This window comes from Cryptomeria japonica, chromosome 8 (assembly GCF_030272615.1).
Source record: "Cryptomeria japonica chromosome 8, Sugi_1.0, whole genome shotgun sequence".
In the NCBI taxonomy this organism is placed as follows: Eukaryota; Viridiplantae; Streptophyta; class Pinopsida; order Cupressales; family Cupressaceae; genus Cryptomeria; species Cryptomeria japonica.
In genome coordinates this window covers 6,371,856-6,397,121 of record NC_081412.1, presented here as the reverse complement: position 1 = coordinate 6,397,121, position 25,266 = coordinate 6,371,856, and the positions used below count along the sequence as shown (strand labels likewise).

The 25,266-nt window shown below is 33.9% G+C and overlaps 1 long non-coding RNA gene across 1 annotated transcript; it reads right to left on the bottom strand.

The window, feature by feature from the left end:
• Nucleotides 1-926: 926 nt before the first annotated feature.
• Nucleotides 927-2,014, bottom strand: LOC131857321 (uncharacterized). Its single transcript, XR_009358685.1, has 2 exons — nt 1,680-2,014; nt 927-1,391 (listed from the first exon to the last, which is right to left on the bottom strand). It is a non-coding gene; the product is annotated as an uncharacterized LOC131857321 (long non-coding RNA).
• Between the last annotated feature and the right edge of the window lie 23,252 nt (nt 2,015-25,266).

Below are 25,266 nucleotides of genomic sequence, written 5' to 3'. Positions count from 1 at the left end.
AATACTTTGGTAGATGGTAGAAACTAGCTGTGATAGACCTGTAGAGAGAGGAGCTAAAAGAGAGGTTTTTTATCTGTTGCTAGGCCCATTTAGAGCTACTTTGGACAATTTAGCGAGGAGACAAAAAAAAGCGTTTTGTTGTTTTCATTTTCTGATAATAAGAGTTCTGTGTTTTTTCCTGATAGTTGTTCAGGTATTGCTTATCTTTACTGTATTTCATTTCTGATACTGGCCTGCTTGACTTTTGTTTGGTATTGCTCATCTACACTGTATTTGTCTTCTATTCTGCTGTTTTCGATCCTGTACATGCAATAGGGCTATCTAACTTGCAGCAATAGAGGTTGGCTGCATCAAGACAGTACATATAAAAATGGAAGAGCTACTGAGCTCCATAACAATCGGTTTATAAGACAACACTTTCTAAAGGTTTTGGAAATGGATTGGCAAGCTAAGGGGTTTGATTGTGAGTGAAATTCTATAATTCAGTCACTTAATAGGTATTCTTCTGGGAAATTTTGGTGCTTAATCCTTGTAGACATGATACTTGATAGTAATGAGAGCTAAGAGGAAGATTCTTTTGAACCAGTACTCATAAAAGCTAAGAGGAAGATTCTTTTGAACCAGTACTCATAAAAGCTAAATCAATGCATTCAACTAGAAAAGCTTAAAAGGCACACCTAAATCCACGTTTTCTTGTTCAACAGGTAAAACACAGAATTTGATCACATTCTGCTGAACCTGATTTCCAAGAAAATAGTCGAGTCGCAGGTTTTTAGAACTAAGGAATTAAATTTCAGCTTTTAAAGTTGAAATCTGCAAATGGAAATTTTTGTATGTAATTTTTTGCCCCGCCAATAATCTTCCTATATAGTTTACCTGGGAAATAACAAAATAAACTATTTGATTTCATTTGCAACACTCCCTGATGATGTTAATCTATTTTTGATTGATGCAGGCTTGGAATTCATATGAAACAAACAAGAGCTTGAGCATTGCTGATCCAAAACTGGAGTTAGGGACTCTATCTGAAAACGAGCAAAGAGAAATATTAAGAGTTATACACATTGCTCTTCTTTGCACTCAAGGCTCTCCTACTAAGCGACCATCCATGTTTAATGTTGTGTCAATGTTAACAAATGATTTAGAGATTTCAGATGTACCCACTCCACCGGCTTTATTGGATCTTTCAACTGCAACTCCAGAAGCTTCTCCCTTAACGTCACATGGATCCATTAGTTTATCTCTCTTTCCACGCTAAGAGTTATAATTGATCTCCCTATTGATTGGGTTAAATTTGGATGCCACTAAATGAAACATTCCATGTTTGGTTGATGGACTCATCAGATTCACATTCACTGGACAAAGTTTTTTAAACACAATAACACAAACACCTGCACATTTACAGTAAAACAAATGTGAATACACTGGTCACTACCAAATCGAATGGACGGGGAAGGAAGAACTCTTACAAAGTAAAGGATTTGTTTTAAAATTTCAGTATTTCAATATTGATAGTTTCTTTCTTTGTGAACTTAAGATAGTTTCTTTCTTCTGTAAATTTACGGTCTACTCCGGTTTTCTCTCTTGGAGCTTCACACTTAGTCCTTATGCACTGTGGAATTCGTATGATGGTTTAATAAAAAAAATTGAAGAATGGAAAAGAAGGTTGAAAAACTCACAGAAAAATCGCGAGTACTCGCGAGCCAGAAATGGTCGTGAGTCTTTGGGTTTCAAACGCAGGGATTTGTACCCTAAAAATCGCGAAAAAACGCCTAAACTCGGTTTAAAAAAATCGCCGGAAGACTGAAAACAAATCAATAACGTATCGGTGAAATTAGGCCCGATTCCTCCCCCGATCTGAATGGAGCAGCCGGTGACCAAAAATTAGCAGCACTGCAAGTGACTAGAGTAGCAGCCTCCCCTTCATTCTGCAAAAAAAAATCTGCCAAAAAAAATTTCTGCCAATATAAACCCTGGGTTGCAAACCTAGATCAATCAGTTCAACAATAAAGTAAATTCATTGGGTGAGAATTGAACCTTGGATTTACATAGAAGAATTCAAAACTTTAAGAAAGGTTCATTTTTTTTTTTTAATATTAAATAATGTTTTTGAGATTTGAACTTAAGATCTTTCGTGTGGCTTGCAACTAATCGCTCTAGTGTGGGGTTATCTCCATAAAGGTTCATCTTAGGAGTGAACCCTTTTTTGTATCAGCGAATAATTGATTTATTGGTACTTGGAATATAAAAATAGAATAGAATAATTTGTATTTTTAATGTAATATTGTTTCAAAAATTGAGGGGCTTTTATGTCGCCAAATTTGTTAAGGGTGTGATCCCATCTCATTTGTTGAAGGTCTATGAGGTATACCTTCAACAAAACTCAAGCCACAATCAAGATTTCTAGCCTTACCTCTTTGAGGTAATAGTGAAATACACTCAACGAGACCTCTTAATGATTTGTTGCGAGCTATTCAACTTCACTGAGTATAAAAATCCAACCATGAGAGAACTACTTTTACAAGATAACATCAACGTGTACACATACAATAACATATTTGAATAGTAGTAAATTGGTTAAGTTAATTAAACCACAGTACCATGAAATTAAACACCAAAATGATGAATCATAACTTTGGATACTTGACGAAGAATGTGAACTAGAAAGATCTTGTGTACCATCTTTGTTGCCAAGGTTCCCTTTTTAGCATCCTTGTGGGATGCAACAAACCCAATCGAGTGAACCAATGCCATGTCTACCCAAAGCAAGTGGGCCAACAAGTTATCCTAGGAAAAATCCTAGAAGGGTCCAAGTCATAAGCTTAAATGGTAATTGGTTTAATCAAGGCTCAATTGTGAAGAGGATTTGGTGTATTTCATACTACATCAAGGTTCATCCTCAACACAATAGGTTTAAGTACAAGGAGTGCCCAATCCATATCAAGAGAGGGACTCACTCCCACCCCATTCTAATGCATCTCAATAGAAAAGGAATGTCGATGTATTGTACATTACATCATGATTCCATCTGTTTCTTGGTCTTTTGCATTGATCGGGATGAAAGTAACTAATAGGGTCAAGTACACATTGTTCGATTGGGTAGAGGATTCATTGTATCTCATACTACATTGAGGATACACCCTCCATTCCAAAGGTCATATGGGATCAAGAGAGAATTCTTAAGTAGTGAACCTCCCTAGTCTTATGGATTCCAACTTTAACTACCTATAGGCCATTGACAACAAGTTTATCCGCCCAAGAAGTAGCTTCTAACCTATACCATTCAGTGACCTTAGTGATATTGTCAACTATCTTCTTCATAGTTTTAGGTAGCACTTGGCATCGTTCACCTCCATGCTTTAGTTGTTTCCCTACCAACCCTCCTAATATAATGGTTAGCTCTAGTTATTGTTAAATACACGATAGATAACTACTTGTGCAATCATTACCATATCATATCCAAGGTAGAGCGCTTGACAAAATTCATGTTTATGAACTAGGTTAATGCCAACTAATCTGTAGCATAAACCCACACACCAATCATTGGCACAATCCAATGATTTTTTGTCACTTCTCAAATATCCTACAAGTTCACACTTGGGTCATATCCAACCCAAGGCTTACTGGCATAATAAGTAGCAATTGACTCAACCCAACAGCGATTCTGAGATGGATGGTGAATGATAATAGCTAAGTATTGTATACCCTTCTAGACACACATTGACCAAGAGAAATATTTAACCCATCCCTTACAAACTTGAGGTACAAGTGCACCCTTTGCCAAATGACTACCTATGTACTTGCTTTCAAATAAGATTGAAGTCACATAGTTCTCCTTACAAGGTTTCTCAAAGGATGCATACACATAGGTTCCTATAACCAATGTTTTAGTAATTATTGTGTCTTAATCCAATGGGATTCTCTTAAATGATTCTCAATCATTAATAGCGCTTAATGACACGCGCAAAATTTTGACACTATTTCCATTTTAGCAAGTCTAAATTATAACACTTCCTGTTGGAATCAAGGAACACTGGGGGGGTGGGGTGTTGAATCAGTGTTCTACCAGTTATCAGATTTTTTAAGTTAACTTTAAACCACCGAAAGCATAAACATGAAACTGAAATGCAAAAACTCAAAACAACCAACCACAAAATCATAACACCAAGATATTTACGTGGAAATCCAAATGGGAAAAACCATGGTGGGATTTGAACCCACAATATTATTCCACTATGGCTAGTCGCAAAATAATATTACACGAGGGGGAATACACAAGCATTTAGGCACACTGCCTAGAGCTCACTGCTCAATTACAATAAGGGCTACAACCCCAGAAGGCTCACTACCTTACTAATCAATTATAATGATGAAATACAGTGAAAGAACTCTAAAATAGCATCTAACAATGCCTGAATGAGTTCTGGTTAAGTGCCAAATCACTGACTGTATCACTTTTGTTGTTCTGCCCTATTCTCTGTCTCAGTTAGCTATCGGATCAAGAATGCGCAACTGGGCTATAAAGGATTCTTGATCACCACTCGCTTGCATATCAATCATACCACACACCAAAAAGATCTTATGCACCAGTCTTATATATCCGCAATCACAAAATTATCATTTATCAAGTCAGCCTGATGATGTAACATGTAATCATAAGTCGGATTGATCGGATCACCAAAAAAAAATGTGGATTACCAAATCGATGATAAAATGATGTCTCTATGTCGGCCCAATCATCCCATGCATGATTCATAACACCACAATCATTGGAAGGCTTCCAGACCAAAACTGTTCTACTCAACCTAAATTATTGGCTAACTGGTTGACATCCACTTCCGAATATCAAGATCTGTGATTACCGGATACGAAACTCAAGAATATTTTCCATCAATGACAACCCTAAACCATTAATCAAGCATCGATATCCACCGAATGAGTGTCAATTGCCAACAATCTCCCCATTTGGCATTGATGACAACACTCGTGAAAAATGACTAAGTGTTGAAACCAACTTGTACACTGGATCAAAATAGCTAAGGCTCCCCATTAGACAAAGAATTTTGAAACCTGTAACATGCAATATACATTGCACTCTTCTACTGTACATTTTTCACCTTTACTCTCCCCCTTTGACAACAATGCTAAAGATGGGGTGTTGTCAAAAAACTTATATATAGGGATATCTACCGGAGATTTTACAAATACTTGAAGATATCAGCAAAAATGTTCTTCAAAAATCCTAGGTGAGTGTCCCACCCACTCTTCAAGTTATCCAAAACTATAATGAATGCATTGAAAACATATGCATGAATCTCCACATCCTTTAGTTCAGCTGGAACAAGTTGTCCCATAGCCTTCATATAGTCAACCTTATTGTTCAATATGGTGTCCAATCGGGGGGCAATCAAATTTCGAAGTTCACCAACTCTCCTCAAAATTCTATACTTATCTGCATTTAGCCTCGAGATCTGATCGTTTAGAGCCATACTTGCCCTTCTACACTACTAGTCAAAGCTACATTAGGATCAAAAGACTATGAAATACCAACTAGTTTACCCTGACAAATATTTATTTGTTTGTCTATATCTACTGTGAATTTTGGCAAAATAAGACAAGACTTATATATTTTACCACCTTTTGTCAATGCCTTTAAAATAGTCTGCATGCCTTTATTTAATCTTACTTTGTCATCTTCTATCATTTTCTAGAATGTTTGCATACGAACCTCTTTAAATCTGTCTAATACTCACTTAGTGGTAGACTTCTCCAAAGAATCAAAATCGGTATTTACATTGTTAATCAATTGTAATAATTTATCGAAGGGGCTAGAACTGGGATCTAGCTGCAAACCTGGTACCACTTTCTACAATACATCAACAGACATCAAAATAAGCTTTTTGTCTTCGGATTTTGATTTGACCAAATCCTAACTGGCCTAATCCTGTACTGCTGCTACAAGCATCAATTTTTCAACAAGAGACATTTATCCAAGATCTAGAGGACCATCAAGATTGATATAAATCCGGGACAGGGTCCTTGTGACTGGAGGAGTGTCAATTGTCAGATCAACAACTCCCTTTCCTTTAGCAGCCTCTATATCTCACACCTTCAACTACTCAGGCTCCTTCACCTCAGCATCATTCCCTTTATCATTTGCACCGGTGTTGCCACTTGGTGCAGTATCATCCTTTTGAATCTTGGGAACTTCAACAGTATTATCTACCACCCAAGGATTTGTATTGATATCAGCATCAAGTGTTTCATTGCCTCAGTCTTTTGGATGCTCCTCGGTCTGAGTTTCACCCTTTTGATCACCAGAGTGTTGAACACAATGTACCACTGAGAGAGGGGGGGGGGGGGAGGGGGTGAATCAATGATTTCCAATTTCTTAACCTCTTAATACTAATAGTGCTTACCAATTATAAATCATAATGCCAATCTATCCTACCGGTAAGATAAAACAAGACAACACAATGCAACCACACAAAGGCACATCACATAACACCAATATATATGAGGATAACCCAGGATGGGAAAAACCTCGGTGAGACACATGTGCACACACACCTAGAGTCATGACACTTGTGATTCCAAACACTTGAGACCTATCCAACTCCTCAATCCTTTTATTGATTTGGGTTGAGGCTTCTATTATGACCATTCTATCATGGTTGTGCATAGAAATTTGCATATCTGAATTTACAAAGGGTGCAGAACTATAAATATAACCCAATGAAGAATTGCTAGGATATATGCTAATATGACAATACCCAGGATTCGAATTATAAACAAATGAAGGAACCATGGGATAAATAAACCCATGACAACCATCCATAACTAACAAATCTTAGAATATTGGACAAACTTTTTAAGTATAACAACAATCACTTTCAACATAGTAGGAGCAAGAAGAAAACTGTATATCCTTTTCATCTCCAATTGATGCAACTTTGAATGGGGAAATTTCTTCTGAGATGCATATAAAACTCTTTGAGTTCTTCCAGCAGAGTCTTCAAACTTTGTGCGAACCAAATAATGATGAAAATCACCATTGACAACTCAAGATAATTGGGACATAAATCTTCTTTGATCTACAACAACTTTACGACATAGTGCTTCCATCATTTCTTGGGTCTTGAGATGTTACAAAACAATGTTTTCAGTCTTGGAACTTCTTCAACATCTAGAAGCTCATTTGCAACTTTTATCAAGTTCATTTTAGGACACAGTCACCACCTCCTTGCAAAGGAACATTCTTTGAACAATAGGGAGCTATTCAAAACATCTTATCATTCTAGGTCTTCTCTTCAACAACAGAGTCACTTGAATCTCTTTCATGTATGTTGCTACAAAACTTCTTCCAAGCTGAAAATTTTTCTAACTAGAGACTCATGGGTAACCTAAAATAACTTTCATGGATTTGTTCCCCAACAGAGTCGCCATTTTGTTGGTGTCTCCAACTGATTACTCTGAAATTCCTCTACGAGAGGCCAATCTCAATCGTCAAGGCCTTGGATTAGTGGACCAATTGATAGAGTGATGACTAGGAATAAGGAACTAATCACACTCTCTACACTTTAGGTTATGTAGAACCAAGATGGGTATCCCTCATGGTAGTATTATTGATTCCTTCAGGTTTATGTAATTGCTACAACAAATATTATCTCAGACTATTATGTGAGTTAATGATCTTTAAATGTCACAGGATATGGCCTTCATCCTTATGTAATTTTGATCACAATGAGAATTGGATTATCCTATGTACTTGAAAATGAAAAACTTAATAAAACATGATGGTTGTTGTATTGTTTAATAGACTTTCCTCTTTGTCTCAATTGGCAACACAATATCATGATCAATGCCTTGTTCATTGGGCTAAACATTAGATGAACCATTATTACAATACAAAATATGCATTCTTTGCACTGTCTTTTGCCTAGTATAATTCCCAAATGGGAGAGTGTAAACACTTATCTCCCCTGCACTTCAGGGCCTGCCAAACCTAGGGGGGTATTCCCTTATGACATTAACAATTGATATATCTTTCAATCAACAATAGGAAGATATGTTATTTTAGTATGTAATCAAGGTGTAAAATTCACTTAAAATGGCAAGATTCTTGATTGTCTCACTTCTTAGATAAAAGAACATGAAGATAGTAAACTAATAAAACACTAAAAAAAAATTGAAAGTAAAACTTGATCAGTTGATTTTGTTTTGATTCACTATTTGAATGGATCCTCGGAACAAACAATTTCTTAGATCGATGCTTGTTTTGGGTAGCAGAGTATATAAAAACTCATGTAAAGATTCACTCATAATACCATAAATCCATATTCAAGGGGCATACTTATGTCAATACCTTGCAAAGACATACCCATAACTATCATTCCTATAGCTCTACTTTGAAATCCATAAGCATTCATGCATTTCCCATTCTCCACTTAAAATATTTTTAATTCATTCCTTAAATGAAATAAATGAGTGAATCATGCATTCCTGAAATGATAGACAAAAGCATCCTTGATCATCCTGCCTAAAAGAAAGTCATAAAGAACTCATGGACACAACTGCAAGAAATTTACACAACAGTTCTTCATTATGAGCAACTTGAATATAGAGATATTACTTTAGAAAACTCATTTATAATGGTTTGATATCCTTAATGCAAATCAAAACCAAAAACTAAATCTACAAATGACTCTTTTTCAAAATGTGAATGACTTTCATTCAAAAATTTAGAACAGAATAGGATAGAACCGACCAGACCCTCAAAATGAAAGGAAAAAGTAGATATAGAAGAAACCCTAAATTTTGTTCTTTGTTGACACTTGGCTCCTTCAACTATCTGATGATATGATAAACAAAGCATCCTTTCTTCTGTAATTGATAGTTGTCCCTTTTCTTTTGTTTGATCTTATCTACAAAATATCTTATCTCTATTGATTTCATCACTTTATTACCTTGTTGATTTCAATAGAGGGATATGATTTTGCTTTTTATGTTTGTAACAACTCTATTTTATTTAGAAGAAACCCTAAATTTTGTTCTTTGTTGACACTTGGCTCCTTCAACTATCTGATAATATGATAAACAAAGCATCCTTTCTTCTGTAATTGATAGTTGTCCCTTTTCTTTTGTTTGATCTTATCTACAAAATATCTTATCTCTATTGATTTCATCACTTTATTACCTTGTTGATTTCAACAGAGGGATATGATTTTGCTTTTTATGTTTGTAACAACTCTATTTGTCTCTTTTTCATCTTCTATGCCCTAAATTCAATTTCCTTGTACATTTGGAAACCCTATTCAAACCTATGAGTCATTGCTTGTGCTTCTTCATGGCCTACAGGTGTTAGGGAATAACATCATCCCCTTGTTCCATCTTATCCTGCAAGTGTTTCCTGTGTGTATCAAAGATCATGTTGGATGCTAGGAGATAGTCATTTGTATTTCTTATTTGAATATTGGGGCTTATGTTCCATGCAAGCTTCCACATGGACCAACCACTGGTCTTCAATACAACATGTCGATGCGGGTCAACCATGGTCAACACTTCATATTGTGGTTTATCGGCAAGAGAAAGGTATTTGGCATCCACTTAGAATCATCTTATCAAAATTGAATGTCACATCGAAAATCATGTTGTCACCATGACCATCCAAGAGTCTCGTTGATAACAATTCTATCGACAAGAGTTAAAGCTTTTGACATTCTCTTTGTTTCATCTTATCAAAATCAGATGTTACACCAAACACCCTCATTACATGGCTTAGCCCTCCATGCATCCATAGTTTCATTGGTTCATACATTTTTCATCAGCCTTCGTGGGTCCTACATACCACATCCACAGTGACTCGGAGTTAGCCTTTGGGTGTATCTTCGATCAAGCGTGCAATCACGCGATCACCCTAGTTGTTGATCGGATGGGAATTGGTTGCATTATATCTGCATTGGGCCCACACGGGAGGTGACTTATTTGAGTGAGGCCTTGCGCTATTGAGCATCTTCCACTTGGAAATCTATAGACACTCAGACAAAGTGGGTTCGACTATTGGAGATTGGAGACCTACCAGAAGTCAAAATTGAGAGAAAAATGAGTTCAAATTTTTTAGTTGGATGCGATCACATGACATAAGACATGAGATGCTTGGCGAGGTCCACATTGATCGAATGTGACATAAAGATAACCTGTGACCACTCTCGGAGATCAGGCATGGGTTGGAACAAGATATCAGGAACAAAACGACTTCAAATCTTTCAATTGAGCGTGATAGCTCGATAATACAAAGAGGCTAATAATGCAAAGGTTTCTTGTCATAGGGTTTCTCATCTGGAACAAAGGCATAATCAGACCCGATGGTTTCAACCCATTATAAAGTCAATGTAGAACAATAATTCTGACACGTTACACATCTGCATTCCACCATTGATCTTGGCAAAGGTACACAGTAAATATGGAGCCCATAGTAAAAGGTGAACCAGACGACTAACGCTAAGGGGCCAGTCATCGAGATGACATAAAGGGCTTAAAAGATAACTTAAATGATAGGGAATGGATTGCCAAAGGCCACTATTAAAATAGAACAAAAAGAGAACGCAACATGGTTAAGACTTGGAGTTTAGGGTTTTAGACTAAAACCTTTAAATCATAGAAGATAATCGCTAAACCTTGTGGCAGGAAAATTTTCAAAAAAGTACCCCAACAAAGGTTTCCCTCTAAAATTTGCCATTAAAGACGAACTTCATTTGCTCAAAATTACATGGATCTTTTTTAACTAAATGCTTTCTTTAAAAAAAATATATTACAATGCATTGCAACATGAAAACCCATTTGAAATTTTAAAATGACACAAGCAGACCCCATATATAGGTTAATGACTGGAAGTCAAAGATATATAACATTCTAAGAGGAGGAAAAACCACGAGGGTATCTACAATTCAGTCATGCAAAAGGGCACCTGCATATTCAGTCTCAAAGAAGGTGTGCATCTTCTCATCATTCCTCTATGGTCTTGAGGTTATGTTGAACATGAGTTTACTTTATTTTGTTCCTAGAAGCATATCTATTTTGAATGAATGAGATAAATAAAAACATAAAACCTTTGAGATTTTGAATAGCATATGAGAAATATTTTCATCAAGATTGTCCTCAAACCCCTATAGTGTTTATATCAAGCCATGAATGAATGATTGAATATAGCCCTAGACAATATAAGGCAACTCTCACAAGAATAGTGGTGAGAGAACAAGGATCATCAAGGGTAAGGGTTTCAAGATGAAATAAAGAAAAATGACAGCTCAATAGAGAGGATAATGCATTGACAAAGAGGGTATAACATCTTTATAGGACATTAAACAATGAGCTCAAAGATTTAACAAACAAAAATGATATGACTGAGGCAAAGTCCTGAAAGACATTCGTTCTTTCAATATAGTGAAATGATAAAGACATGGAGATGGTTGCATAAGGATAAAGTGACAAATAATAATAAGTGTTGTTCATGCAAATAAGAGTCACAAACATATTATGAGAATGGCCATCACAACCTCCCTCAGAGCAGTCCTAGTGAATACATACCTGATACAATTTAAAGCCAAGAAGATATGTATGACAAAATATAGTTTGAAATGGACTATAGCAATCCATTATGCCAAACTATAGGGTGTGCAAAAAGAACATTAATGCAGTCTTGAAGGCGTGGACATTGAGAAAGGGGACAACATTAATAAGACAAAGCACACATGGGTTTGAGAAAAGGGAAAATCGTGAAGCTAATAACCATTCATAGTAAAAGTCCAGTGTTTTGTAACAATGAGAGAGGGGTTTTTGAGAATTAAATCCTAGTTAGAGGCAATCATTCAAAGATCTCAAAAGAATGATAGACCCTATGATAAAGAAAGCACACAGAGAAATAAGGGTTCTAAAGCCATGACATATTGATTCTCTTATGGCTATCAAATTAGGATTAACTTTGAAATTTGAGTTTTCTTTCACTGGCAATGTAAAAGGGAACTATTTTTATAGTCCAAGAATAGAATTAAAACAATGAGAAGACATAGAGTATGAGGATCTACAAGACATTTATGAAGCACAAGGACCCTCAAGTAATATTTTTTATTAGCCAACACAATCTATGCAGTCCTAATAGTGATAAGATCACAATCATAAGGGTTTTACATTGTACGAAGTTTTGTCAAATCGGGGAAATCTAAGAACAATTAGAGCATATTGGGCATATGATAATGTAAATACAATATAGGCTATGTAGTCTTTTGGTAGCCTGTGAATTGTAAGAGAACATGGTGGCAGTGATCATAACAGGACCCAAGTAATTCAAAGTAGAGACAATGGAAGCAAAAGACTAGAAAAGGCCTTTCTCTATATCAAGGATTGAGAAGCAACTACAACATAAGGACATGTTTGAAGACCATTTCAAGACAAAATAGTTATAAATACATCAAATCAAATCAAAGACAAAGGATCTTGTCGAGATAATACAAGGACACTATGGAGATTGTAAAGATTATAGTGTATGGGCAGTCATTTAATCAAGCACATATTTATAAAAATAGTGACAACAAACCTTAGACAAAATATTTATTGTCATTTAAGCCATGATAGGGTTTGTGAAGTGTCTCAATGAAGACCATATTCACAAAGTTCATATTAGTCCATTAAAGGCATAATAGTCACAGAGGAAAGACTCAAAGACATGAAATGGATTAGCATGAGCACTCTAGGGAGCAGCATAAAAAGACATTAATGTAAGAACAATGAGCAAGATTCCTAAGGGGCATCTATATAAAAGGTCAGAGCAGCAATGAAAAAGTTATGGTCCCCACAAAAGAAGATCATCAATGCATCAAATCAAAGATAGTCCCAGGTCTGAAAAACATATTAAACAAAGGCACAAGAGACCTTGGAATCTAGAAACTGAGTCACAACGATCATGTCAAAGTAGCCCATAGGTTGATGCAAAGAGTTCATAGTCACGAGACAATGTAAAGTACAGTCAAAAGCAATGCAAAATTCATTGGTAAAAAGACAACGATGCAACATTGAAAAAGGATACAAAGAAGTTAGATTTGCTGATAAATAGTGATAAGATCCTCAAATTCATGTGATGAAGATGATAAGAAAAGGGCATTACATAGTGAACTATTATAAAAACAATGTTAGGATGCATTGAGATCAATAAGTACAAAAATAACATTATCCATACATAGAATAACAGTGGTAGCATCTTACCTAAGTATAAGGTAGTCATAATGTATCTCCCAGTCCAAAGATCAATTTTAAAGCCTAGAAAGGTGGGGTCTTACTCATGCTTCATTTTAGGCCAAGGAGTAAGTTTTTAAAAGTTTGAAGCAATGTTAGAAAGCCCACATGGAAAATATATGAGTTAAGGGCAATTTTGAGAGCATGAGTAACTAATTTTTCAGCTATAATCCTGTTTTCAAGCAAGTTTCTAGTGAGAGGGTGTCATCCATGAATAAAATCCACATTTTTGGGAGGATTTTAAGGCCTGACGAGTAGTTTTGCACTTGATTTGGAGGCCTAAATGAATTATACATTAGTATAGATGAGTTTTGAAGCCAAAAACAACTTGTTTCTCTCAGTTTTGACCCTCTTTTCATGAGATTTTCTCTCATGTACGATCCCAAGGGCCTCATCCACTTTCTTTGAGCTAAATCAATAATTCAAGAGTAGTTCCTAGAGCCACATCAACATGCATTCATTAGTTAACATCCAGATCAACAAGGAAGCAGGTAAGAACTTTTGATTTTACTTCATATACCCCATTTCTCAGCTTCAGAAGGGTCCTTCTCTGAGCATTTTCTTAAATGTAATCGAGTGCAAAATACCTATGGAGGCATTTTGTAAAGATTTTCAGAGTTGTTTCCATTCTTTGTAATCATATTCTTCAAGATTAATAAAAGTTGTTGACATTCCTTTATGTTCTCTTGTATGAATTTCATAGTATTGTATGTAATCATGAAATTCATTATGGTTTAGCATGAATCCTTTAATTTCTATGCATATTTACTATGTTTCAAGCAAGTTTCTTAAAATTGACTAGGTTATATGTTGTGCAAAATCTTGTTTTAGACTTTGTTATTGTATGAATTTCATCATCTATGCAAATCTGAGATAGGTAGCCTGCATATGAAATGTTTAAGGTCCTTTAAGTTTGAATAGATTGTGAACAAGATAGTCTTGAATTGGTTCCGTTGTAATCATTCCAAGCATCCTGGTACATCACCTCGAGTAGTTGTAATTTTCATTTCATATGCATGTTTTTTACCCCTTTCTAGACAATGCAATTAGTTTAGGTGATATCTAGAGGGAACCAACCCTTTATTTGGAGGTTTACTTTCACCATAGGATACCCACAACTTGAAAGCAGTCCCATGTTGCACATGATTGCTAAACTCTCATAAGTTTGGCATTAGGCGCAATCCCTTGTGACAATAATTAGATTGTCCTACAAGGGAAGAAAGGAGCTTGGTGAGATAGGAGACAAGTTTATAGATTAGGGAGTCTATGGTATCCATTTTGGGCTCGAGGGGAATACTTGCTTTATGGGTTTTTGGACCCCATTAATGCAGGGTGTGATCTCTTTGGTTAGGATAAGCCTCCTTTTTTTTAAATATAAATACCCTTTTTGATATGATATAGTACAAGAGTTTGTCTTTGCTAACACATAAGATATACTCTTTAGATCTAGTGATAACATCTATTCTTTGCATGTTTAAAATACCTTTCTTAGGTCTTTTACATGGTTTGCTCTATTTTTAGAAAATAAATTATTTCCAAAAACTCAAAATTGTAGACTCAACTTTGCATATTGAAAAATAAATAGTGTGATCCTAAGGTGAATATTAGTCATAAATTATCTATTATAGATCCCATGACACTTCAAATTTCATAACATTCACTTAGATCATTACTTCTTCGTATATCAAGATAACACTTTATTTTTTGCACTTCATTATCACAATACTTCATAATCAATACCCTCAACTTATTTGTTTAGTAGTCTAGATAAATTTGTGTTTGTGAACATGCATCTTATTAAATTAGTCTAGAGCATCCATAACCAAAAGAAAATTTTCTCTATACAAATATATATATGAAAAGTTAATAAACAATAAAAAATAAAAATAAAATTGAATTGTACTAATCAATACTCGTAATCACATTTTAAGATTATAAATACATTTCTATTTTTAAACATTATCATTAAATCATAACAATAAAAAATAAAACTTAACCAATACAAATAATAATTTACCACTTTATAATATAAATAAAATATTAAATTATAAAACTTTTGATTATTGCAAATATATTTATACAGCAATGACACTAAAAGAATTCAGCCAACCTTAAACAACACACTAAGCTTTGACTTAATGTGTGTTGTTCTACATAGGTTCGCCTCTAGCTTGTGTTTGTTAGTTCCTTTGTTAGAGAGTAGAAATGTACCCTAGTTGGTGGCTTGTGTGGGCCCTCCCAACTCCTCATGTTGGCCCCTCATGTTCACTATTTCCTCATCGTTACTCCCATCTTCCATTAGTCCCGCCTGAAGTTGAATTATTTAAAATTGTTTCTCTCGCCCAACCAATCTCCATATGCATATCTCCAATCGTGCATATCTCATATTCTCGCCTACTCCTAGCCTGTGCTAAATCCAAGCTTTGAAACATGTATGGACATTCATCAAAGCATGATGGAAGAATGCTTATTGTCACATATAGCAATTAGAAATGCTCTGATAAACATGTATGAAAAACTGTGGATTGTTGGATATACACAATGCATTTTTTGAAAAGGAATTACAAGCTTCCAACCAAATGCGATTTGCAGGTGTAAAACAGAGTCTACAACTCCTGCTAGCATTCTCACAACCTATGTGAAAATGGGAGCTTTGGAAAAGGGTATGGACATCCATCAATGACATGGGAATTTTATAGATGTTGCAACTGCAACTGCCTTAATAGACATGTATTCAAAATGTGTAAGCATGGACCAGGCACATGAACTGATTGACAAAATGCCTCCAAGAAATTTGTTTTCGAATTTTGATATTAATCAAGCCATATCTACAAAGTTGTAACAAAGCAAATAAAGAGTCAATTCTATTAGATTTTCACAATCCATGATAATGAAGGGAGTTTAGTTAACTATAAAGAGTGTTTGTCCACATGTTCTTACCATTACAATCCACCCCTTATTTCCTTTGCAGATAGGTTACATTTTTTAATATAATTATACATAATTATAATTGTTATTATATCATCATGAAATTTTCATCTCAATTTTTTCAAATTTATTACCTCTTAAGTATGTCAAATAATCACATTCACTTTCTTGAGTCTCCAATGTTATAATCAAGGCATAATTTTTTTCAAGTTTAAGAGAGAGTCTATATGCCTTCGAATATCAATGTTAGGAGCTTGAAAGTAAATCAATGATATTTTCTCAATAGCCTCTTCAATGCTTGCGAGAGTATGTTTGTTTATACTAATGAATTGCTCTTTAGTCTTGATTAACTCAATTTTCCAATTTAAATGCATCCATCCACTCAATAAACAGTCTACATTTTGAATTATCAAGAATATTTTATGCTATCATGATTTTAAAGTTACAATCTTTCTCTAATTAATGGTAAGTGAAATTCTGATGTCAACAAACTCAAATCCTCCTTTTCTTTTAACTCTTTGTTGTGATTGAAATCATCATAGATTTTGTGATGCAACAAAATAGTTTCATCAATTAATTTTGAATCTCAAGCAAGGAAATTCCCTATCCAACCTTTGATGCCCTTGGTTGAACACCCAATCTCATCTACTTTTGGTATTTCTTTACTAAACATTATAATATGTGAAGATATGAAATATTAGAAGATTGTACTAGGTCTATCAAATATTACACATCCTTATTCTTCATGGAATGGTGGACATTGTAGTTTACTCAAATTTTCTTTATTGTTTCTCAACTAAATAATGGATGACTAATCATTACATTTTCACATCTATTTTATCTTTTTAAGTGTTAGGGGTGTCTTTTCCATCTACCTTGTACCTTGTGAATAGGATTCATGATAATGGAAACAGTATCGACTTTCTTACATTGTTGCATTGGGGTAGTAAAGAACATTGCCATTGAACTCAACAACCAAAGGTTTAATGACTATTTTTCTCTTGATATTCTTCCAACTAGACATGAGTAGTTGAGGAATCAATATTTGTTTGTATGGGACCTTCCACTTGAGTCTTTTGTTCTTTCTCGTGAGATGATTTCTTTCTTAGGAGAAGATAAATTTGATTTTTGTAGAGTAGACGTGGAGAAATGTTTTCATGGGCAAGTGTACTTTAAAATATGGAGATTTGAAAGGAGAAAATAGGACTCTCTTCAAGATGAGGACTATTTTAATGAGGTGGGTAAGGAATGGGATCTTAGAAAGAGGAACCTCTTGAATGTAACTTTCTATTGAACTATGCTTTATCTCATAGGCGAGTCAAGAGGGGAGAAGGGGACATATTATTTAATGCCTTCAAATTTTCTTGAGAAAGTAAGAATATAAGGTTTTCATTCTTGAATTTTTTTATTTTTTTTATAAAGGTTCCTCCTCATCAATAAAGACAGAAGTAGTTACCAAATCTAATGGAACCTATTCTTTAGTAGGAACTACAACTCTTCTTTTAGGAAGAATAATTTATTTTCCTCCACAAAAAGATTCACCTATTTACTCCTAACATCTCAATCAATCAATGAAACTTTGTCTATATGGACTTTAATTTTGATGCAAAATAATATTTATTCATATGATTCCAACGATGAAGATGATTAAAGGAAACATTATTGCTCAAATGACATTGATGGATTTGAAACCACCAATGCATCATGAGAGATCAACTAATCCATGTGGGTATAACATCTTAACACAAAGCTTAGATTATTGATTGTTTGGCCAAAAAATGGAGCATTTTTAATGAATGAGTATATCATATAAGAGTTATTAAATGATTTTTCAACACTATTTCATGACAAATAATGCAATGTGTTAGAAACATAATTGAGGCAAGTCTATTTTAATGAACTTGTTAAACATTTGTTTCACCATAGAGAAAACTAATTTAGACAAGACCTACAATTAAGATATTACATGATGTAATGTCACAAATTGCATACCTTATAATTTAACATTAAATAAATCTACCCTTAGCTAAAAATAAATTTGTTATAATATAATAATCTCATCAAATATACTTCCTTTTAGCAAATTGGGACCAATCCCCAACCTTTGAGTTCCTAAATAAATGCACTTCACATGAACATCCACATAGTGTGAGCTAGCAACTCCATCATTTTACAAACTACAAACTACATACAACTATGACTACATTTTCAAAAGAAGACACTATGAAAAGTGAATGAAAGTAAAATATTATTAGTTTATAGATAAATAACAACATAGAAATTCACCACACATGAACAAATTTGTATGGATATACAGAGCACTAGAGATTGACAATTTTGATGGTATTTTTGTCATGAAAAAATAGAAAGTCTAGCAAAAGGAAAAAATTGAAGTTTTAAGTTTTAGAAATTAATTTACATGTGTGGTCTTGATGGGCACAAGAAATATAAAAAATTGAAAGGGCACAAGTAAAGATGAAATTGGTTTAAGTAACAATTTTTTTTTTAACATTAGGAGAGGTGAACGAAAGTGAAGGTGACTTTGATGAAGATGATCTTGGAAATGATGGTGATCTTGATAGATTTGTTTTTGGTGACAATTGGGATGAGGTAAAAACTCCTTTGTTTTGCAATTTTTTATTTTGTAAAAACCCTTGCTATGATTGGTGTGGCTTCATTATTTGATCAAGAATTTTTTCTTTTCATTTTCCAATCTTGAAGGTTACTCAAGAATTCTTCTAGAAAACCCTTATTTTTTAGGAAAGAAGGGCCTTTGTCTTAAAAATGTGTATTTAGGTTGTTATTCACTAAATGATATATACTTCAAGTTTCCTATTTGGGTTACATTGTCAAGACTAAGTTTGGAGTTATGGAATAAATTTTTATGCTTATTGTCAGTTCACTTTTTGGGCAAAAATGTGCTACTAATATAATCACTGAATTCAAAAAATGCTTCTTGTTTGCTAGATTTTATGTGTGTAGAAAATAAAAAGGTGCTCTGTACTAATATTAGCTTATATTTCAAATATGGTGTTTGGGTACATGTTGAATTCACAGACTCTCCTCTTATTTTTCATTGTTATTATAAAGTGGGAAACACTTCTATAATATTCTAAAATAAGAAACACCATTTTGTGTTGAGTAAAAGGATCATAGTCCTACTATTATTGAGGAGTTTGTTAAATTCTCCGAGGAGGTGCAAAAGGAAGACAAAAAAATGAATTATTTTTGTAGAAAGCATGATGTTGGATTCCTCTTTTATAACCCTAGGGTTGGAAGATGATTCTATCTATTTTCTTATGTTTATTTGCATTCTTTCAAGAAGAGAAGTTTTGTAAAGAAAGACCCTTATAATATGGTTAAACAAAAATTGTTGGAACAATTTTCTAAACTACCCTAACTTTATAATGTATTGTCTTTTGAAGTCTCCTTATTGTTCCTAAGATGTCTTTTTTTGCATTGATGTTCTTAATGTTAAATATTTCCTCTTGTAAGGGGTCTAGGCCCTTTCAAAACAATTGTTTACCTAAACAAAAAATACCAACAAATTTGAATGGGACGTGCAAGGAAGTAGGGAAAACTTGATAAGAATATACACAAATAAGAATGTATGGGACTTTCAATTTGCAAAGAACAAAATTTGACTTAGAAGGATGCCAACCAAAAAAAATTGTGAATGATTTTGACACAACTTTAATGGAACATAAAGACCCAAAGTGTAATCAAAATGGAAAATATATGATGAAACCTAGAAAGAGTGAAGATATCTCAACATGAAGTAATACTTGGACATGGGCCTTTAAATATAAAATACCTCAAAAGCATCAATACGAAGACAAAAAATTTCTAGGAGAATGATTTGTAAAGAGATCAAAGCATTATTCAAAATCAAAATCCAAGAAAAAAATTACAAGTTCCTATATCTTGATTGGTAGATTAATAAATATTTACAAAAAAATGATAATGGCATCACGTGATTTGGAGGGCTCAAGTTTGCAAGGAATCATTCAATGAGATTAAATTTTTTCATTCTTGTAATGTGAAATGGAGAACTTTTCACCAATTTAGACAACATTTTTCAACCAATGTGAACTAAATGCACTCCATTGTGAACCCCATGCTGGGATTAAGAGCTTAACAACATTTTTCGCATAGTGTGTAATTGGTAATATTTTAAGGTTTTAGAGTTTGATACCTTTTTTCACCATCTTCAAGCCAATGTTCATTAGAATCCCAAAACCTGCAAGCTATGTTCAAACTAGTCTTTCAAGCTTAAAAATTAAATTACTTCATGTCAAGTGTTGAGAAAACCCAAGAGCTTGAACTAAAGGAGGATATTCACCTTTTTAGTTAGTAACTTTGTTTTATTCACGACATGAAGACACTCACACGAAATTCATTCCAAACCCAAGTTAAATCCATAGGAATAGATTGTCCCTGGCTATCATATATTGTATGGAAAGTGTGACAAGTACATGTTGGTCTAAGAAAATGCAACAACAAATGATTTACCATTTATATATCCCATGTCCAACCATGGTCATCCAAAGTGTTTGAAACCTAGGAAGGATAAGGTTCTAAAGCCTTTTCAATAAATCCATTTTGTTAAAATCTTGCAATCAAAGTGCTCCATTATAAAAACTGTGCTCTTTTAGGCATTCTGTCAAACAATTTAGTTGCCTCATCTATGAGACCACATTTTGCATATCCTACATTCAGTTTGTTCCATGGGAACAAATTTCTTGGAGGCGTTTTGTCAATAAGTTCATGTGCCTTGTCTAAGCTTACACATTTTGAATACATGTCTAGTAAGGTAGTTGCATCTGCAACATCTACAAAATTCCTCTGTCATTGATGAATGCAACATATACAAAATTCCTCTGTCATTGATGAATGTCCATACACTGTTCCAAAGCTCCCATTTTCACAAAGGCTATGAGAATGCTAGTAGGGGTTATAGACTTTGTTTTACACTTGCAAATCGCATTTCGTTGAAAGTTTGTAAATCCTTTTCAAGGAATGCATTTTGTGTATATCTTGCAATCCACATTTTTGCATACATGTTTATTAGACCATTCCTAACTGCGATATATGACAATAAGCGTTATTCCATAATGCTTTGATGGATGTCCATACCTGTTTCAAAGCTTCATATTTCGCACAGGCTAGGAGCAGGCGAGAATATGAAAAATGCTTGATTGGAAATATGCATATGGTGATTGGTTGGGCGAGAGAAACAATTTTAAATAATTCAACTTTAGGTGGGACTAATGGCGAGGAAACGGTGAACATGAGGGGCCAACATGAGGAGTTGGGAGGGCCCACACGAGCCACTAGCCAGGGTACATTTTTACTGTCTGAGAGAGAGAAAGGCTGTGAGAATGCTAGTAGGGGTTGCAAACTTTGTTTTACACCTGCAAATCGCATTTCGTTGAAAGGTTGTAAATCCTTTTCAAGGAATGCATTCTATGTATATCTTGCAATCCACATTTTTGCACACATGTTTATCTCTGACCATTCCTAACTGCGATATATGACAATAAGCGTTATTCCATCATGCTTCAATGGATGTACATACCTGTTTCAAAGCTTCGTATTTCGCACAGGCTAGGAGCAAGCGAGAATATAAAAAATGCTCGATTGGAAATATGCATATGGTGATTGGCTGGGCGAGAGAAACAATTTTAAATAATTCAACTTTAGGTGGGACTAATGGCGAGGAAACGATGAACATGAGGGGCCAACATGAGGAGTTGGGAGGGCCCACACGAGCCACTAGCTAGGGTACGTTTTTACTGTCCAACAAAGGAACTGACAAATTCGAGTTAGAGGTGGACCCACATAGAACAACACATACCAAGTCAAAGCTTAGCGTGTGCTTTAAGCCAGCTCAAAAAATTCATGATAATGTCTAATATTTACTCTTTTCCACTAAAGAGAAAAGTTGACAATGAAAAAAACTTGAAAATTATTAACGATGGTGCTCTTTGGTCCCCATAGATTGATAGTCTCATAGATATCATTAAAACGCATTCATTCATTCCATCACTAATATCACCTCTAACTCACATGTGTGAAAACTTTCTTCACTACAGAGACAAATTCCCACCTAAACCTAGACAAATTCATGATAATACCTTTTTTTTTTCCACTAATGTCACATCTCTAAGACTTTCTCCACTAGGTGGTAGGTAGGAAGATAGACACACAGATTCAATAATTACGCCGAAGGCGTCTCCTATTTGAGAATGGACTGTCTGATATCTCAAATCAATGGTTGCCAGTCGCTTAGACGCGTGCAAGACGATTGAAACGTCTGCCGTCGTCGATTTTTTCGGCTGCTTTATTATGTTATTTGAAATCATTTTCGTGGGTTTGTCTTCGCAAGAGTTTCGACATATTAATATCTTCTCCACTTTTACCCAGTCTTCCACCTGCTCCCCAGTCACATCGAAGTTGAAATTGTTACACGTCTTTTGTCCGTTCTAACCGGTTTCGTCCGTCAGATTTTTTCGTTTCCGTCGATTTTTGTTGACTGCACGGGCAAATAGTCTTGGTGGACATGTAGACCTAGTACCGTAATAGACAGCTGCCTTCCCGCTCTATATTTTTTTCTTTAAATAGTCCCCGCTCAATACAACAAAGTTGAGGCACCACACAATATATGGAGAAGAATAGAGGGTGAAAATATAAAATTAGTGTGCAAGTGAACACACGACTTTAAGGTAATAAAAAGTGGCCTTTACTCAAAAAAAAATTAAAGGGTAATTTATAATTATTAAATTTTAAAAATTAGTTTTATTTTTTATTTAATTATTTATTATTTATTTATTGTTTGTGGTTTTTATAAATATTTAAAATTAAATATGAATTTAGTTTACATTTCTTAATATGAATTTATATTCTTTTTTATATATTTTTGAATATTTAGAAGTTTAATATATTTTAAAATTACCGTTTCTTTAACAAAGATATCAGAAGAAATAATATTTAATCATTAAAAATTTACAATTACATATTTACTATATATTTAATTATGTATATTTATACTATTAAAATTTATGTTTCTTTTTTTGAGAGTCAAATATTAATATTCGTCATTATAAATTTATAATTGTTATATATTTAATTAATTATTTATATATATATATATATATTTTACTTTTTATGATGATTTTTTTAATAAGATATTCTCTCTTCAAATGAAATTTAAAAAAAAATATATTATAAGATATTTTAATTTTTAATATGATATTTTATTGCTAACCATCTTTAATCATTTTAATTGTAATCTTTAGATCTTTGATATGAGCTCCTCTCTCTTTCTCTCTTACTATATCTATCTCTTTATCTCTCCTTTGTATCCCTATCTCTTCTTCTATCCTTATCACCCTCTCTTTTTATACCTCTATATTTCCCTCCCACCCTTTCTCTCCCACTCTATCCATTTATATCTATTTATATATGATTTAATTTATAATATATAAGATTATATTAATATTTCTCACACGAAAATAAAGTTGATGGGTTCTTCCATTCTTATAACAATAATAATAATTTACTACAATAAAGTTTGTATTCTTACATTCGTATAACAATAATAACAAGTGCAGTACTTGCCTTGTTAATTTGTAGTTGAAATAGTAATTTATTAATTGTAATTAATATATTGTTTAATTTAATTTAATTTATTTTATATTATTTATCTTTCTTGTTAATTTGTAGTTGAAATAGTAATTTATTAATTGTAACTAATATATTGTTTAATTTAATTTATTTTGTTTTATATTATTTATCTTTCTACAATTGTGTTGTCTTAAATGTATAATTATAAAATATTATGTGAATAACACATTAATAACTATATTTTAATTGTTTTGCTGATCAAGAAAATATGTAATTACATCTTAGCCACATTAACTCTAATCATAATATCAACCATAACCTTAATATTAATTAAACCCTAATCCTATAATTCCATTTTAAATCTTAATACTAATTTAAGAGACATCAAACTTTTCCTAAATTTACCTATATTTCCTCATCTAGCCCTCCCAATTGCCTTCACCTATTATTATGAAAAACAAGCGTTTGATTCGATTTGCAATTACCATGAGCATGGATACAACGGTAGTAGCCACGACTATTATGAGAATCCTCCCTATTCTATAGTTGTAGACAATGCATCTTGCAGCATAATGTAATGTTATTCACTTATTGTATAGAAAGTTTCCCTATTTGGGGAACATTTTTATTTACAGAGTTCTTTTTCTTAATAACGAAGGAACTCAAGAAATGCGTCATTGAAAGAAGACATTAGAAAGCATAACGAAATGTGATGGTTCTTAACATGAAAAGCACATGCCATCTCATGGACTGCAATCATTGCAAGATACACACAAAATGGATGTGTTATAAAGCTTTAGAAATTTTTAATCAAATTCAATTGGCAGGTGTAAATCAGAATTCCACAACCTTTGCCAGCATCCTCCTTGCCTGTGCCAAATTGGGAGCTTTGGAACAGGGTATGGACATCCATCAAAGCATAAGGGAATGGGGATTTTTAGCAAACGTTACAGTTGCGATTGCCTTGGTAGACATATAAGCAAAATGTGGAAGCATAGATAACGCATGTGAATTGTTTGACAGAATGTCTCAAAGAGATGTTGTCGCATGGAATGCAATGATTGCAGGATATGCACAAAACAGATTTGTTGATAAGGCTTTAGAAACTTTTAAGCAAGTGCAATTGGTAGATACAAACCAACTCTAAAATCTTTGTCCGCATCCTCCCTGCCTGTGCCAAATTCAGAGCTTTGGACCATGGATATACATAATAGCATAATGGAAGGGGGATTTTGGTTAGATATTATGGTTGGAAATGCTCCGGTAGACATGTATGCAAAATATAGATGCATATACAAGGCACGTGTAGTGTTTGACAAAATGTGTCACGAAAATGTGGTTTCATGGACTGCAATGATTGGAGGATATGAACAAAATAGACTTGTTGAAAAAGCTTTTAGAAACGTTCAAGCAAATGCAATTGGC